Raw genomic sequence first — 5,290 nt, forward strand, 5'->3', positions numbered from 1 at the left:
AGTCGCTCAGTTGTGTCCGACTCTTAGTGACCCCATGGACTGTAGCCCACTAGGCTCCTCCATCCATGGGATTTTCCAGGAAAGAGCACTGGAGTGGGGTGCCATTGCCTTCTCCAACGTCCATAGCAGCATTATTTACTATAGTCAAGATGGAAGTAGCCTAACCGTCCATCAACAGATGGATGCATAAAGATGTGGTATACACATACACACAATGGAATGTTCCTCACAAAAAAGAATGCATTTTTGCCATCTGCAGCAGCATGGATAGGCTTGGAGGGAATCATGTTAAGTCAAGTGAGTCAGGCAGAGAAAGACAAATCCTGTATGATATCACTAATGTGCGGAATCTAAAAAAATATGACAAACTAGTGAATACAACAGGAAAGAAGCAGACTCACAGATACAGAGAATAAACTAGTGGTTATCAGCAGAGGCAGAGGGTGAAAAGGAGGGGCGGTACAAACTGCTGAGTGTGAGGATTTATTGTACAACAGGGGAATATAGCCAATATTTTGTAAATGGAAAGTAACCTTTAAAATTGTATTAAAAAAAAATTTAAGGCAATGTATGGTACCCAGGGTATGGAAAGTAATCAATAATTATCCCCCTCCCTTGATAACAACCTAATCTACAAGCCGATAGGGAAAACCATTCTGAGTGAGACCCGAGGAAAATGGCAGACTGAAGAGAGACAAAAGAAACCACGCTCGCCTCTTCTGAGGCACAGGGACTACCCCATGCTGTGACTCCAGAAGAAATAACGTGTGTTTATGACTCAACTAGAGCTAGGTTCAAAGTATGATTCTGCCATTTCCTGGCCATGTGACTCTTAGAGCCTCAAGTTGATTCAGCAGTAAAAAAAAAAAAAAAAATTGGCTGTCAAGTCGCAAAGAAGACATGGAGGAAACTTAAGTGAAATTAGCCCATTTGAAAAAGCTGCTGCTGCTGCTGCTGCTAAGTCGCTTCAATTGTGTCCGACTCTGTGCGACCCCATAGACGGCAGCCCAGCAGGCTCCATCCCCCCTGGGATTCTCCAGGCAAGAACACTGGAGTGGGTTGCAATTTCCTGCTCCAATGCATGAAAGTGAAAAGTGAAAGTGAAGTCACTCAGTCGAGTCCGACTCTTCGCGACACCATGGACTCAGCCTACCAGGCTCCTCCGTCCATGGGATTTTCCAGGCAAGAGCACTGGAGTGGGTGCCGCTGCCTTCTCCACACACTGCATAACTCCAACTATGTGACGTTCAGAAAAGGCCAAACTATTGCTGCGTAACAATGCATCACAAACTTAGCCACTTACAACAACACAAATGTATCATCTGTTTCCATGGTCTGGGAGTTGGGGCACAGTATAGCTGAGTTCTTTGCTCAAGGTCTCATGAGGCAAAATTAAGGTGTCAATGGGTTTGGGTCCCATCTGAGGCTCAGGTCCCCTTCCAATCTCACTCAGGGTGTTGGTAGAATTCAGTGCCTTGTGTCTGTGGACTGAGGTCCCTGTTTTCTTGCTACAAGCCCCTGACTGGTGGCTGATCTCAGCTCCTAGAACCCTCCTCCCATTCCCTACCATGTGACTCTCTCCCTTTGGTCTCTCAAGTCTGAATCTCTGAATACTCCATCTCTGACCTCTAGTCTCCTAATGGTTGAACCGATTAGAGCAGGCCCACCTCACTCAAGAACAGGGGATTATATCGGGTGGCAATCTTGAAGCCATCTCAGTATTCTGCCTATCACGGGCCCAAATAATTAACCAGCTTTCTTAAACTAAACAGTTACGGTCTCCATCTGTGGAAATACCACAACCAAAGATAAGAAAGTTATTTTTACACACCCAGAATCAAAGCAGAAATACCTTTGTTTAATAAGAAAGAGCTGTGAAAAAAATAAATATTTTTCATTTTTTAAAATACAAAATAGATATTTTCCCCTTCTTCTTGTAAGTCAGGAAATATCCACTTGGAAGTGTTAGTTTCATTCACTCACATTAATGAGTATCCACTGTTTGTAGGCAATATAGAAAGCAAAGGGATATATAAGGTATATATTCCTGCCCTCAACTTGAACTGAGAACCCCATTCACTCATATGTTCATGATTTTATTTATTTTCATTCAACAAACAGCATCTTGGCTTTCTCTCTGTGCAAGGCACAAAAGCACCGAAGATTCAAAATCGGTTTTTGCCCTCAAGGAAACTCACAGTATAAAAGCAACATCTTGAGTTGTGGTATCATTTAATATTATTTTCAACAGCTTTAATGGCAGGATCAGTTCTGACAGCTTGAGTCCAGTATACAGAAATCAGATTGTTGGTAGCATGGTGCAGTCAAAAGAAAAGAAGCCTTGGAATCTAAACCCAAATGATCAAGTTGACATCATCGGTAAGAGAACAAATGGCCCCGATGCGATGCACTCAGAGAGACATGACATGGCTTCTGTGATCCTCCTCCCAAAATGCATAACCTGAATCTAATAACGGGGAAAGATGAGACAAACCCAAAACTGCAAAATGTAACTAGCTTCTTATATTCTCTTCCAACTGTCAAGGTCAAGAAAATCTCAGAAAGGTGAAGAAACTGCTCCAGGTTAAAGAGGAACAGGAGAACTAAATGTGACGCATGACCTTGGATTGGATTCGGGACCAGAAAAAGGACAATCATGGGACAGTCAGTAAAGTCTAAATAATTAGATCATAGTATTGTTGTTAATGTTAATTTCCTATTTTTAAAACCATGCCATGTTTATGCAAGATGTTATCGTTTGGGGGATCTGGGTGAAGGGTATGTGTAATTTGGGGGTATACAATTTTTGCAACTTTCTTGTAAGTCAAATTATTTTAGAATGAATGGACAGAAAGACGCTCTGGAATTCCCACTCACTGCTTACTACTGTGTGTCCTTGGGCAAGTCATTTCACCTCTCTGAGCCCCAGTTTTTCTCTCCTATTAGACTGAGGCAGGCAAAGAAATTGGGTACAAAATGAGTACACGTTTTTCAGTTGTATGTCTGCATACGGACTTCCTTCCCTGGTGGCTCAGACAGTAAAGCGTCTGCCTACGATATTTCTTAATTCTTAAAACAAACAAACAAAACCTAGAAGAGGTACCGAAGGCAAAAGGAGCTGAGTCATCACATGACATCACACCACGATGGAGGGAGAACGTGAACTCAGCTCCATTTGACGCCAAACGCCAGGCGCTTCCGGCTTCCTCTTGGCCATTGCTGTGATGATGATACTACAACCAATGCAAGACACAAGGAGGAGTGGAAGGGGGAGGAAAAGACTCCGCAATCACACAGGAAATGTGGCCAAGAGGAGATACAATCTTAAAGACACAACCGCAAGACTCCTTTAAAAAAAAAAATAATTGTCAACCACAGATCTCCTCTGCCAGGAACTGGCCCACAACGTCTGAGTTTTCTCTTCTTTTGTCAGTAACTGCTTGTTACCATCCAAATGGCTGTGAGAGAAGCCTGCGGGCCCCTCTTTGGAAGAGAAAGTGTAAACAAGTGTGTCTGCGCGAGACAAGGAGGCGTCTTGGGACGCCGAGTGTGGCCTGAAGCTAGAACCCATCGGGGCCCCCTGGCACCGTGAGACAGCTCATTTGCCATCTGTCCTGGTAGAGCCCAGGCTCCATGTTTGACAATAGATGGAAAATCCCAAGGACACGCATCCCCCACCTCTGCCCCCCGGGCAAGTCCACAAGTGTTCTATTAGCGTGTGTGTGTGTGTGTGTGTGTGTGTGTGTGTGTGTGTGTTCTGCACCTGGTGGCTAAGCCCGTGGACCCCAACTGTCCTACAGCCACAAATTATTTTTAAGGCCCTTAATCCAGGAGGTTAAGTTACACCCCACAAGTCACCATCTGGATGGGGGGTTCCCACGTGGGTGGGGTCTCCTGGCACTTCTTGAATTACACCAGCTTGAATGTCAGTCCCTGATGACTGACTCGCAGAGACCCTTGCTGCCTCCCAGTCTGCATCGTCCACTCCGACCCTGTGCTCCAGACAGGTTTCCACTGCTTTAAAGACGGGGAAGGGGAGGAGGTAGGTATCAGGCGATCAACATGTATAGGACACCTACTACGTGCTACTCTACTGCGGGCACTTTCTGCCTTCAGCTTGCATGAGCATCATAATGACCTGTAGTGAGAGTTATTGTGCCCATTGCACAGATTAGGAAATGAAGACTGCCATTCAATGAAGTCAGATCAGAGACGTAAATGCAAGGCTTTCTGCCCGTATAACAATCATATACATCATGCTCTTTCCATTGACATTGTTGCTGTTGATCTCTCCAGTCACTTGTCAGCAAGATCTCTCCACATTTCTCACAAACTGACAGCCTTGGAGGAGGAATTATCACGACGTTCATACACATATGGGTGCTGCCCGCCTGCCTGGTGCCCTGGACAGTCTCCTCCTGATCCCTGAACAAAACAGCAGCTGCCCTATAAAGTGTCCCCCCCCCACTCTCTGCCCTGAACCTCCCAGCCATTCCAGATTTGTGCCCCCATGATGCCTGTCGGCTCCTGGACGCTGATTTCTCAACTTGCCTCGGTGCCCAAAGGGCTCTTGTCCTCACCCCCAGCTTGGGAAGGCTCCTGGACCATCCTTGGGCCCAAGCCTCTGCATCCGCATTTCCAGGAAGGGGTTTGGAGGATGGAGAAGTAGAGACCTCACTGGAAACCTCAGAATCCAAGAGCTTCTGACAGGGCCGCCTTAGGGAATCCCCAAGGAAAAGGGCAGCAGGCCTCGCACACATTCTCATTGAATCCTCCCAATAACCTTAAGAGAGGCAGCAGCATGAGCCCCACATGCAGGAGAACACAGAGGCCAGTGAGGAAAAGGGTGTGCCATGGTGTCACAGCCAGGGGCCTTCTCTGGGGACGTGTCCATTCAGCCACCAGCAGAGACTAGTTCTCACCTGGGAGAGCAGAGGGACATTACTTTCCTACCCAGCTTCTGCCTGAGCCCAGACCTGCATTTGCTCTCGTCTAACAGACATACCCGAGTCCCTGACTGATGTGACCCAGTCTCTCGCCCCGGCCTCCACCAGCATAAGTACTGATAAGGCTACTCTTGATTCAGTAGCAATGCTTTGCCAACAGTGGTCCTAAACATGAGAGTGTGTTTGTATATGTATGTAGGTAAGTACCCACTTAATCTCACACTTTAAATAAATCTAATATAATCAAATCCCTTAATTATACAGTGGAAGTGAGAAATAGATTTAAGGGACTAGATCTGATAGAGTGCCTGATGAACTATGGACGGAGGTTCGTGACATTGTAC

This window comes from Bison bison, unplaced genomic scaffold (assembly GCF_000754665.1).
Source record: "Bison bison bison isolate TAMUID 2011002044 unplaced genomic scaffold, Bison_UMD1.0 scf7180017864295, whole genome shotgun sequence".
Taxonomy (NCBI): Eukaryota; Metazoa; Chordata; class Mammalia; order Artiodactyla; family Bovidae; genus Bison; species Bison bison.